Here is a 14,099-nt window from a genome sequence, read left to right as displayed (position 1 = left end):
GAATATGAGGATTGGATGGTTTTTTTGGAGTTGTTCCTTGGACTCTTTTAAATTATGTTATTCTCCAACAATTAGAAAAAAATGTCAGCTTGGGTGTATGCTGAGATTTCTGCCTGGGGTAGAGTGGGAAAAATTCCTGTTCCTGCTCTGCAGGTGAACTGTTTTATAAGTGCTTCAATGAAATAGTATTTTTTTAAGGGATCACATTTTTTAAAACTGAGCCAGAACATTCAACATCCCTGTCAGTCATTTGCCTTAGGTTTTCTTGCACTAACACATGTTCTGTCAGAAGCATTTCCAGAGGTGTTAATTTTACCCTTTATTGCTGGAGTCTGGATTTTTATCTTGTGATGCTGGTCCTATTCAACAAGGCAGAGAACTTGATGGTCAACTTCAGGAGGAGCTGGAGGAGATTCCAGGGGAACCAAACCATGTGTTGGGGCTGGAAAAGAGCCATGTCCTTTGATCCAAGCCATCTTCTTTGCACAAAGTCTTTGCAGCCTCTGTGTGTGCACATGTGCTAGGAAGGGTAAAGAGTTTCATGCACAAATTAAGGAGACATAAAATCCCACCCCTGGAAATCTGTAGGAGGAGGGTACATGAACTCAATATAAAAGGTTAATGAAATAGAAGTTGAGCCATTGCTGCATTTCTGTACAGTGAAGGGCAGTTAGAGTTGTAATCAAGTAATGGAAATTGTGTGTTCAGAAGGAGCGAGTGTTGTACAGTGCAGAGTGAATAAACCACAGGCACTCAGGCTAAAGCAGGAATTGTCAGAAAGAAGGTCCCAATGATCTATTGTGCCCACACAGAAGTGTTTCTTCATTTGACTTGAATGCTCAGTAGGCTGAAATGCTTGAATTGGTTTTTCTTCCCAAACTGAACCATGAGGGAAAATCGCATTTGGGGACTGGAGAAGAAAAGAATCTGCATCAGAATCTCAGCATCTTGACAGCAACCTTCCAACAAACAGGTTTTATGGCCTAATAAAAAGGAATAAAACTTTGACCTTCTCCTTTTGTGGAAGCCTTAACTGCAAAGGGCCTCTGCTGTTCAGCTGCAAGTCGTGCCCTCTGGTGCCTCCAGTGTACCCATTTACACATCTATGATGCCATCATGTATAAGTTTATTTGAGAAGAAATGCTCTGCATAGGTGTAATAATCTAATTGATAATTTGGTTTTATGATGAAACAGGTACAGTTGCACAGGAGAGGGGGATGGGAAATCCTTGCAAACGATGCTGCTGGCACAAGGAAGGCACTGGCAGGATCCAGGGAAGCACTTAAACAAGCTCTTTACCTGAAGCACAGGTGAGCACCTTTGTCACTTACTTATTGGAAGGAAGGTGTCACAGCTCACGTGGCTAAAATTTAGGAAAGTAGTTGCCTGGTATGGATATGCTCATATGTATATACTCATTTATTTATATATATATATATATATATATATATATATATATATATATATATGAATAATTTTATTCCAAAAAAAGGGAGCTGGAACTGCCAGCAAATCATAGAAACATCAGCTTAAAGCAAGTGGGTAATAACTGCTGCTTCATCTACTCACTGGGTGTTTCCTTGATCATCTCTCATAGGCTGGATTTCTGAGTAAACCCCTAAATATTCTTGCTGTTTCCACCCATACTTAGTCTTCACATCATCTCCTGGGATTTATTGCTCTGGTGAAACAAGTGTGTTGCACCAAAGAGTCCTGCCAAAAGTTCTGATCCTGTAGACAGCACTGGATTCAGCACTGTCTCAGCTCCCAGCAATCCTTTTGGGAAAGTGGGAAGTATTTGCCAGGCTGGATTCTAGACAAGCAACAAAGTCAGGGGAAAAGTAATAACACCCCTTCTTTTTTTGCTGCTGCCTGTTTTACTCTGTAGTCTTCCCAACAGCTACTGAAGTGGCCGAAGTGCTGTCCTGCCACTATGTGAGGGCCATTAATTAGTCTGCAGCTCTGAGTCTCAGCACAATAACTAAAAACCAAGAGGTTTCCACATCCTGCAATTTCTCTGTCTCCAAGGAAACTGTGTTCATGATTTCTATTGATTTAAGTGCAACCCATTGCTGAGTTGTCACATTAAGCCAAAATAGTTACAGCGGGAGCTGAAGGCTCTGAACATACAAACCCAATGTCTGGGTTAAGGTTTTAGTGTTAAAATTTTCAAACCCTTTAGAAGCATCTTCGGATTCTCCTAAGAAGTAACAAATGTCCATGTTCAATTAGAAACTGTGTTTTCTTTCATGTAAAATAGGCAAAAATAAACCATAACTGTTGTTTAAAAAAGAAATCAAAACAAACCAAAAACCCCAAGACTTTCTCATATCCTGGTCTTAAATATTACTTGGCAGACAGGTTAAATACTGGCTATCATAGAATCATAGAATTGATTGGGTTGGAAAAGACCTCTGAGATCATCAAGTGCAACCCTTGGTCCAACTCCAGTCCCTTTACTAGATCATGGCACTCAGTGCCACGGCCAATCTCAGTTTAAAAATCTCCAGGGTCGGTGAATCCACCCCCTCTCTGGGCAGGCCATTCCAATGCCTGATTACTCTCTCTGGAAAGATTTGTTTTCTGATCTCCAACTTCAATTTCCCCTGGCAGAGCTTGAGCCCATCGTGCCCCCTTGTCCTATTGCTGAGTGCCTGGGAGAAGAGACCAACCCCCACCTGGCCAGAACTTCCCCTCAGGGAGTTCCAGACAATGCTGAGGTCACCTCTGAGCCTCCTCTTCTCCAGGCTGAACACCCCCAGCTCCCTCAGCCTCTCCCCACAGCACTTGTGCTCCAGTCCCTTCTCCAGCCTTGTTGCTCTTCTCTGGCCTCGCTCCAGCCCCTCAATCACTTTCCTGAACTGAGGGGCCCAGAACTGAACACAACACTCAAGGTGTGGCCTCATTAACACAGAGTACAGGGGAAGGGTCACTGCCCTGGGCCTGCTGGCCATGCTATTCCTGATACAGGACAGGATCCCACTGGCCTTCTTGGCTTGATACAAGAACTCAGGAATGTGAAAATTAAGTGAGTATCTATTTGGAAACAGATCTTTTTTCTGCTGGAAAAGGTAACAGAAAATGTTTGCTGATACCACATGTTGCTACTCGTACAACACAGAGGAAATCCAGGAGTGGTACCTGAGTGTTTGCTCACAAATGTGTGGGGAAAAGCTGCCTGCACGTGCAGCATCACCTGCTGTCACCACATTAGAACAGTGTGTTGTGCTACAATTACAAGAAAACTGGGATCAGCCCCAGGATAAGCCGGATGAAAAACAGATAATCAAGTTAAACCATTAAATCAGAATGTTTTTTTCAATTATTTCTCTTGCTTATTCAGCTTCCAAGTTTCTGTTACAGAGCTGAAATTAATCTTGACTGCCTTGAAATTCTAGAAGTCATAATCTTTTCCAATCAAGTCCTTTTGTTGTTCTGCATGGATAACCTCTTTTTGAGACTAATAAATCTTGATATTAAAATGCTTTTCTTAAGACAGGAGATGCATTTTAGAAAATTTCTGCATGTGCCTCTTGGTGATCCTGTTGCCATTGTTCCCTAGAGCCTGACTGCTGCTTGATTAAGGAGTATGGACTGAGGAGGAATTCCAGGATACCTGCTTATTTAAGTTATGTGTTATACTTTCCTGTTTAAACTGTATGACACAGCCTGCATTATTTAGTCATAGGATAAAGCAAAACGTTTAAATAATAACAGGAGATGAACGGTTTGTCTTCTGTAAGAAATTTCAGAATTCTGACATAAAAAACACAAACAGGCCCCCCCAATGTATCTTTTTATTGATTCAGCTGATTTTAAGTGCAATTTCACTTCTACAGTTGTATCTTAAAATATAAGCACTGTTAAAAGTTAAACTTCAGGTTTGGAAGTGTTTCCTGTTGTGTACAACAGCCACTCACAAGGTGCCTTATCACCAGTGTCTCATGCTTGTAAAGAGATGTCTCTTGTGGAGCTTCTGAGCCGAGTTCTGTGTGTACCACAGAAGGGTTAATCTCTCCATATTTTCCAAAGAACCCAATTCTTCATTCTTTGTCAAGAAATACTTATAAGAAAATTGTGTTGTGAGCAGTTGAATTCCTTATAATAATACAAGCAAAATGGGAAAGTGCCAGTTACTGTGTCAGAGGACACAGAACCAGGATGGAACACGTGAGCTCTGGAGAGTGATGGATGTTGGTCTTTGCTTTTTGCACTAGGTAATGTTTTCTATAGTATTGATGAAGTTGTCAGAATTATGTTTTATTGCTTCAGGAAAAGGTGAATGGCCACTCATCCAAATTGCCTCCAGTTGTTATACTGAGCATTATTATGAGGTATTATTCAGATAGAAGATCCAGTGTAAAATAATAACTCACTATGTAGTTGTCTCCTTAGCTCAGACTTATGGTGATGCTTATACTAAGAATTGGGGAGGCTTGATGAAGTAGAATTGATGCATTTTTGGATATATTTCCTCAGGAAATAGCACACTTTCTATGGGCCTGACAAAATTTGCAAGATATGCATCAGTGGCTTATGTTCACTCTGTAAAATTTCACTTCTCTTGCTTGTATAAGTCCTTGGAGGCATTTGGGGGATGACTCAAGCAGAGACAAATCATGTGGGCAAGTGAACATATGAAGTGCAAGTAGGATTTTCCCTGAGGGTGGCAGCAAGGTGACATCCCTCCACCCCTTCACCTCTTCTGATCTCCCACAGCCTCAGTGCATCAGTGGTCTTTGAAGTGCCATAGTCTGAGGGTGTGAAATATGGTTGTGCTTTTCAATGACCTGTCTGTTAAGACTGGAGGCTCTTGCATTAAGCAGAGCATTTCTGAAGGTAGCTGTGTGAGCCACCAGGCCATGTCAGATCCAACCCTGGTGTGTCCCTGGGCTCTGTTACCTGACCAACAGCCAGATCTTAGTGGAAAGGTGCAACAAGAAGCATCTGGGGTTTTTAAAGTCTATTCTTTCATCCTCTTTGAAGCAGAAGTCATGGTGGGTCCATCGATCACCAAAATCTGAGCCAAGTGACCAAAAATCTAAACAACTTTTCTATTGCCATGGCAGTATCTGGCAGGTGTTTGCATTTCGAGCCAAGGGGACAGTTCTCAGCTGTCTTCAAGGAGAGATGATTTCTGGTACCCGTGGAGCTCAGAGCTGGTTGGCCTGAGCTGGTGGACATGTGTGAGATGCACACGGGGTGGGGAGGCAGGGAGAGTGGGTGCTGCCTCCGGGTGCCGCTCTGTGGGCACTTCAGTTTGGATGGGTTGGGATCGGATGGGATGGGAGGCTCCGTCTCGAAGTGACCCACCCCGCTGAACTTCTCTAGGTGGTGCCGGGTGGTCTCGGGGCATCATGTCTGAAACAGGGCACCTGTGCCCAAGGAGCACGGGCAAGGCTGCCCAGCTCGGACCGCGGGCGTGTAGCGGCCTCAGTGCGCTCTGCACCCACCGCCCCACGGCGCCGGTGCCCTCCTGCCGCCGGCCGGGGCTGCCCCGGGCACGGAGGTGCCGCAGCGGCGGAGGCTGAAGGCAGGTCTGGCTCCGCGGGCTGCCGGTGCCCCTCTCCGCCGCCCTGCCGCAGGGGAGGAGGCTGCGGGCGGCGAGAGCAGCGGCGGCTCCACCGTTGGCACCGGTACCGGCACCTGCACCGGCACCTGCACCGGGCCGTCCGCGGGGAGCCGCGCCGCGGCGGCATGGAGTGGGAGCTCAACCTGCTCCTCTACCTGGCGCTGTTCCTGGTGCTGCTGCTGCTGGTGCTGCTGCTGCTGTGCCTGCTGTTCGGGCAGCTGCGAGGCTTGGAGGGCAGCATCCCCGGCGCACCCCCGCGCAGCAACAGCGTCGAGCTGCGCCCCGGCACCAGGGAGCGCTGAGCGCCCGTCGCCTCGGGCCGCCCCAGGTGAGTCCGCGGGGCGCAGGGAGGGCCGGGGGCTCCGCGACTCCAGCTCCGCCAGCACCCCCGCCCCATCCCGACCGCCCGCCGGTCCCCCGCTCCCTACAGAGGGGCTGCGTTTGCCGCGTAGGGGAAATGTGAAGGTGCGCTCGCCTTGCAGCTTTTACTCTGTAACAAACTATTATAAACTCCCCTCAATCCCTGTTTGAGGAGATTATGTTGGCTTTACTTTGGCATACAGATCTGAATTTTACCCTATTAGAACATTTTTAGATTTAGTCTTTTCCTGTGCAGAAGCAAATACCTTTTAAAAGAACTCTTTTTTCCTTAACTTTGAGCACATCTAATTCACATCTAACACATCTAAAGTTTTCCTCCTTTTATTACGCAGAAGGTATTTCCTCATATAGCTCAAATGCTGCATAGGCTTCACTCTGTGTAGGTGGGAACAGACCTGGTAACACCTCATGGCTGACCTCTGCCCGTCTTTGGTGTGCCCAGGGACCACTCTGGCCCCAGCACAGCAGCTGCTGCTCCCCAGGTGCTGCCTGGGGCTGGTGTCCCTGTGCTGTGGCCAGGCAGCCTGAGGGGCTCTGGAGCATGGAACACTCTTGTGCCAACTGCCCCCACCCTGTGCTGGCATCAGGGGGGCACAGAGGGAGCAACTCGGCCCCTGGGCCTTTAGGAAATCCATGCTTGAGGCAGACCTGTGGTTGCCCTCTCACAGCATTGGTTTTGATAGCTCTCTTGAACCACAGTGCTTTTCAGAAAGTGAGCTTAAGCAATTGTGAGTTCTGACCCCGCTTACTTTCCTGAGTTTCTGCACCATGGCAGAAGATGGATGGCTCACTATGGCTTTTTATTGCAAGTTTTGAAATTGTTGCACACTCTGGGATTTGTGTCAGTCTTTTATTTGCATCATTATAGACCCAGTCATCTCTTATACAAACTCTCCCAACATACAGTCCTGCTTGCCAGGGGCTTTGTGAGACATAGGACATTTTATTTGAGCTACTTGTAAGGAAGTCTGGGAGCTGATGCCATCCTGCCTTGCACACCTTGGGCCATGAGGATTTGCTGTCTGTGGCCAGGTGGCAGGATCTGGTGAAGTCAAGACTGCAGAGTGGGCCATTCAGGCAGGACCAGTTGTGCTCCCCATGCCCAGTGTGTTCCTGCCCTGGGGGGAATTCAGTGTACAGGGTGACAAGGACACATTCAGCTCAGTTAAGGGAAATGTATCTGTCAAATTCCCACTGAGTGGGTGCACAGTTCTCTCAGTTCTCTCCAGTCCTGCCATGCCTCCTCCTGGTGCCTCAGTTGCCTTTCTGCACTCTTGGTTGCTTGTTTTCAGAGTCATGGGAAAGTGAGAAAACCATACAGCATGGCTTTCCCTGCCAGTGACCCATCAGCCTCTTATCTATATAGTGTTCTTCTTTCTCTGTGAAAATGGTGGGAGTTACTCTGGTCTCACATCAGTGATTGGAAAGAGGGTGACTAATGGTTTTGTTCAATTAATACAAGTTAGCCATAAAACTGTAAAGCATATTCTGCATGAGCACAAAGAGATTATCTTTAGACCCAGCTGACTTCACAGATAAGTAGCCCTGAAGTGCTTAAAATCTTGTGGGCGGTTGGTGCACTTTTAATAACTTGATTTGCAGAAGCATTTCATACTTACTGTATTGTAGGGAGCAAAGAGAATCTGATTTTTGTAATGACTCTCTGTAAGTGTCACTGACAGGGCACAGGGGAGTTACCTTCATCTGGAAAAGGAAAACTTACATGTTTTTTCTCTGACATAAATGCATTTGACACACTTCGTTCAGAGAGGAGGGCAGGCCCCTTGCACAGAGTGCCTGTCCCACTGTCCAAAGATCTTCCAGGAAGTTTTTAAATTCCCAGTGTCCAACTTCTCAACAAAAGATGTGCATCATTTCATCTAATCAGTGATTAGAATCAGAAGTCGGCCAAAGGCTCTGTAAGATTAGCCAGATGAATCATCTTGGAAAGATATAAACAAACTGCAGGATGAGAGAGATACAAGATGGAATCATAAGCAGTAAATGAATCCTGGCTCGTGTGTTGGTTGCTGAAGGGATCCCGTCCTTCTGTTCAGCACTAAGGTGTTAGGACACCACATTTCTAGGCTGTTGTTGGCAACCACAGGGAATTCAGATAAGAGCCATGAAAATCCTTTGGGGAATTCAGAAGGAAAGAATAAAATAGTTAAATATGTATGCTTTTGCTAGCAGGCAGCTGTAGGGTAACACAATCACCTGCCAATACTTGAGAGATATAAGCACTGAGGAAGGAGACGACTTCATTTTGCATAACCTGCAACTGGGAATTACAACAGAGGACAAACAGGGACTACTCAAAAGAAAGCAGAAGAAAGTACTTGACAATAAGGTGTGTTAAGCAATAATCTCCCAAGGAAGACACACAAAGCTCAGTGTTTGTGTGTTGAAGATCAGACAGTGCACAAGAGGAATAATGCTGTGGTTTTATGGAGAGACACTGTATAAGTACCTCTTTTCCCAACTAAATTAAAAGACCCAAAGGCTCAGTGGACCAAAATAGTTTTCAGTGACACCTGAAGAATTGCACCAGAAGTGTCCTAATTTGTGCATTTGCAAATACTGTAAAACAAATGCAGCAACCTTTTTATTTTTTGATGATTTTTTTTTTTGGTGTGAGTCCTTCCACAGTGACATGTAGAGTAGCTCCACTCACAGCCACAACTGTGCAAGATCTGCTTTTAATTTCTTGTCATTCCCCAAACTCTTTACTCTTTTGGTTCCCTTCAAATGTTGTTGCATCTCTCAAACCTTACTTTGAAAATCCAGCTCTATGGAGGGCTGTCAAAACTCTGACAGTCATTCAAGATCTCTTTTGAGGTGCCCTGGGGGGACTTCAGCCAAACAGGTTTTCTATTCAGATGTACAGGCACATCTGAGCTGACAAAGCTTTCAGTGCAGAATATGATGGTCCATCTGGTTTGGGCTTGCAGAAGAATTTTATATTTTTATTAAATTGATATTTCAGCTTTCAACATGATAATGACTGTGAGTTTTAGAAAATAAGGAATGTATTACTTGTGATAAGTATGTTTTGGGTCTGTGGAAGACCTAGATAATTATTGGAGGAATTGTTTATGGAAAGCCTCACAAATCAGAACGTTACATATTTTCAATGTGACTTACAGTGAAATTCAGCAGCTTTGGGTGACTTTTCTCTGCAAATGCATGTTCTTTATTTGATTTCAAAAAACTAAACATCTTCAGAACAGATCACGTCAATAGCAATGGTGTTAAAATGATACTACACTTTTTCTGGATCATTTTTTAATAATCAGGGATAAAATGTACATCCTCAGTCCACTTAGTTTGTTATTTCTACCTTTATGGATAGTTTTTTTAGAATTTAATTTTGTACTTTTTCTGAGCCTGTGTTGACAGAAACAGCACTCTGTTAAAAGGGTAAAAAGATGAGTCCCTGCCTGCTGGAGATGGCAGATGATAGAGAAAAGCAAATTAATTTTCATTCCAACCTTTCTACACAAGGCTTTACTTAATCTCTGTGTCAGTAAGTGGCACTTCTGCTCTTCCAAGAAGAGTCAATGTAATGTTTTCAATATCTTTGAATGTTGAATTAACTGTGAGTCTGCTGTGATCACTAAGGCAGGCTCACACCTATTTAACAGCTGGGAAATGGTATGTGCTAACATGCATCTCCTGCTGAACACTAAATCTCACCTTTCTTGCTGTAAATGTCATTTTCTTGTGGTTTTATTTTCTGTAGCAGTTAGTGAAATACCTCCTTACACAACCTTTCTCTCTAGACTTCCACAAAGGGATGATCACAAGTTTGGTGGGTTCCTCTCTCAGCAAAAGATGCCCTGCTTAGGATAAATGGATGTAGAGTAAGAAGTGCTCACCTGCCTGCCTCTGATTTCATTTTCAACAGCGAACCCAGGAGTGAGAATATGAACTGGAAAAGTTGTTAAAAGATAATAACAATTAGTGTGAGGTGAGGGCTTCTCTTTGCCTGTCTCCCACCACCTGCCTGGTGCTTTGGACTGGTCTCATCCATGGGTCTTTCTCTCATCTTTAGCTTTTCTGCCCCCAGACTGTGTCTGACCCGGGACAGGAGTCTCTCCTGTTCAGAGCAGAGCCCTCTATGTTCTGAAATGGCAATTCTGCCATACCAGGACAGGAGGTGAAAAGGAGCCGTAGGGAATTGTTTCCCTAAAGCTCAGCAGGGCCTGTGATCTGCGCCAAAGGTGTTTGTGCACACCTTATTGAAATTCATGCTGCAGTAGGGACACTTGTCAAGAGGCAACTCTTTGTCTTAATGGATGGTAATGAAGTTTTCAGAGGTATCTGTTCTTCCACAAAAGATCATCTATCTCTGGTAGAACCGGTTTTGCTGGAACCTTGATTGATTGCTGAAGACAAGCTTAACTATTCTGCTTGGCAAGAGAGGATCACTCGACTATGCTTTTCCTCTTCTGTTTTCTCTTCCCTTGGGGCCGATTGATGTACACAAATCAGTCCTTTCTACTTGGTGAGAAGCCACATAACATCAGACATGAGATGAGAATGTGAGATTCCCGTACTGAAATGGATAAAATCCCACTCAGATCTTCATATTAGGGCAGTGTTGCTGTCTTGCTGACTTCTTGGGGTAACCTGGGGCTGCTTCTCTGAGCCCCCTGGCATGCTGCCAGTCAGGAGTTGTGTGGGAAACAGGAGGTGGAGAGGGAGCAGAACGACATACAGGTGTGACAATAGAGAGGGGACCTGGCTTATTTACTTGTAGCTGAGGGTGGAAACAGAGAGGTTAAGAGGAGTGGGACAAGCACCTGGTTGGGGTTTTTGGGAGAGAGGTGAGGGATGGGGAGGGATGTCTCCAGTCCTGCCTGCTGATCTGAGCAGTAGTGGTGTCCTCTGGGGAAACTTGGTGGGTGTCTGTCAAGAGAAGCAGGTAAGGATGCAGAGACATGGAGGGGCCCAGGGCAGAGGAGACCAGCAGGAGCAGGTGGCATGTTTGTGTATTTGGCTATACTTGTTTCTGTTGTGTAGGAAGGAGCAGAGGCCCTTTATAGAGCCCCTTTCCATTTAGAAGGAAAGGAAATGTGTTTATGGGGCCTTTTTGTCTTCTTCAGCCAAATAAGTTCCAGGAAAGCAGAGACATTTTACAAAGCAGTGGATGATGAGACCTCTTGTGCTTTGTCAAATCTGAGCATGAAGCAAACCCTGAGGCTACACAGAGGACTTGCTGCCTTCATGTTCCCCTCTGCACCATCAGTCAGAGGAATCAGCAACCATGTGCCAGGAATGAAAGGGAGGCCCTTGACACCCCTGGCAAGGGGAGCCCAAGACACCACATGGGAAGACATGGAGAGGTCTCTTAACACACTCCCCAGCACTTCTCTAGGGGTTTCAGTTCTGCACAGAGGTTTGTCTGTCTGTGAGCATGGCTTACCACCCTCTTGCCTGAGGGAGGTGTATCTTGTCTTGGGGAGAGGTGCCCTCTTTTACATTAAAACTGGGGAAAAAAGACAATATATCTTTATAGTCTTTTCATAAGCCCCTGATGAAATAATCTCATTAAGACTGACATGGTAATCTGTCAGTAGTTGAAGTTATTTAAACACTTCTTTGTTAAAATGCACAGTCTGGCTAAAGTAGAAGTCTCTAAATTTTTAAACTCTGATTTACTGAAGTGTCCTTTAATGGACTTGTCTGTGTCAGTTGTCAGTTCCAATATGAAATCCCTGGAGACTTGTCAGCTGTCAGAAGATTATGGATGTTTAGCAGAGGAGTTAGGGGTTTGCAACACATTATTGTGCACAGAATAATCATGGAGAGAAGGATGATTCACTGCTACTCTTCACCAGGTAACTCATTCAAACTCAGCTGAATTCAGTCCCTTTGGACATGGCTCACAAAGCTGGTGGGAAATGTGCTGCACCTGCTGTGCGTGTGCCCTGATGGCCCTCTCCTGGCTGCTGTTTTTGACAAAACTCTGTTACCCTAGTCCTTCAACCCTTCAGCTTTGAGAGTACAGGCATAGTCCTGGAACTGTCCACTCTAAATTGAAACAGAAATTAAGTTTAAAATAGTCTTTCTTTAAATCTGGCATCTCTGCTTTAATCTGGTCCTTTAAGAATAGTCAAGGCATGACTGGATTTCTTATTGATCACTTGAAAGCTGATTGCTCGATGTCTTTATGAATATACAGCTTTTTGAAAAGGTTTGCTTGACTGAAATCTGCTTTGTGTACAGTTCACTGCTGTGAAAATCTTTCCCCTTTCAGCTTTGCTTTAAGAGGAGTTATTTGAATACTGGAAAGTACTGAAACTCTATTCAGTGGTAGTACAGAGGAGGAAACGAAATTATTTTATGAATTGTGATGGTTTTGGTTGCAGTTCCAATGAAATAATCTGACTGATCTACAGGCTTTACTCTCTCCTTATTTATTCCTCACTACTGTAGGATTTGCAGTTTCTCGGGCACAACATCTATTTCCTTAACAGGTAGCACCTCACCAAAAATTAAATGCAAAGGCTTAATAAGGATTGAGGGGAAAAAAAGAAATTAAAAATACCCCAGCACCTTTCCTGCCCTATTGATCCTACTGCATCTGTGCTGGATTCCAGCTCAGCACTGAGCTTATCTCAGTGTTAGAGACAGACTCTTGGCATGAGATTATCAGTGTGGAGCATTTTCCTTACAGAAACCTGCTCACAGTTTCACTGTAAAGAGCAGAGTGGTGGGGGATCTGCCTGCAGCTGCCTGGAGTGCTTAGCAAGCAAAAGTATTCTGGGATCAAATATGAGGATGTGTAGGTAAACAAAGCCTCTCTTTCCCCAGTGCCAGAGCCCTCACCTGGAGCTTACTAACAATAATTGCAATAAGTGTGAGTCCATAATGGAGATGTAGCAGTAGGGCATAATGTGAACTTTTTGGCTGGTTTTGAGGGAGAAAGGGAAAGAAAGTGCAAGAGTTTGATAAAAGTAGAACTCATCAAGTGGAACACCTGCCTGATCGCTTGGTGGTATTTTTTTTAATTTCTTAGAAAGGGAATTTTTCTCATGAACTCCTGGAATAAAATTTTATCCTGTGTCAGGATTGTGGAGGAGCCTTATGTGCAGTGTGTTATCGTCTGATTGGTCGCTGTTCACAGTGAGCCGTCTCTCCCCCCGCCGCAATTCCCGTGCAGTGCCACTAGATGTCCCGTTTTCTAAAGGTTTATCCTGCTTTCGGAGTCCCTGCTTTGCGTTTGAAATAAGGGATTTCAGCAAGTCTGCGTTTACATTATTCATGTTTTCACTTCTCCTTTGACTGCTAACATAGCTATTTTTGAAAACTTTGCTACTGAGAGTGGTTTAACCAAAATTCCTGCAGTGACTGGGAATGGGAGTCTGACAAAATGCAGGCATCCATCCTTCTCTGTATTCAGCAGAATAACTTGTGATGAGTTGGTGTTGAACTGCTGTATAGCAGTGCTGCTATACTGGGATGTACATCTTAATGCAATCCTTGTACAAAACCCAAGCCCTTGGTTCTGTAGCTGCTCACAGTGGGAGGTATTTGGCATAAAGTACTTTTTTGTGGCTTCCTTTGATTTAAAAATAATTTTGAGGCAAAGCTATGCTTGAATCATGCTGTGTGTCACATCTCTGAGCAGAGGGCTTGTGGATTATGCTGTGAAATACCACCAGGGCACGTTCAGGTGGTGACACTCAATGCTGCCTTCATGCAGATTATAAACACTAGGGCTCCAAAAATAGGCAGGCACAAACCAAAGGACTGTTTCTTGATCCCCCTGTCATAAGCCCCTGGAAGTCTGTCCTGAGGCTCTTGTATTAGTGGTGGAGCTGCACCTGCAGCTCTGCCCTGCAGAGCCAGGATGTGGGGCAGGAGGTGTTGCTTGCCCTTACAGACAGTGCAGATGGAGGCTGGGGTTGCTGTGAGGTCTGTGTTTCCTGGTTTCTCCCTGTGGCTGGAAGCACAGCAGCTGATACAATTCCTGGGGCCTGCCTCTTATTGCAGCAGCTCAGCCAGGTGAACACTCACAACCCTGAAAAGGAAGCCCTAATTAGCCATAAATATTTATTTTGGCTGAAGGCAAAGAAGGCAATTTAAGTCTGCAGCTGCTTTCAGCAAATAATAGAACACAGGGAAGCAAATAGGTTA

This window comes from Pithys albifrons, chromosome 5, assembly GCF_047495875.1.
Source record: "Pithys albifrons albifrons isolate INPA30051 chromosome 5, PitAlb_v1, whole genome shotgun sequence".
NCBI lineage: Eukaryota > Metazoa > Chordata > Aves > Passeriformes > Thamnophilidae > Pithys > Pithys albifrons.
Note: the sequence above shows the minus strand (reverse complement) of the source record.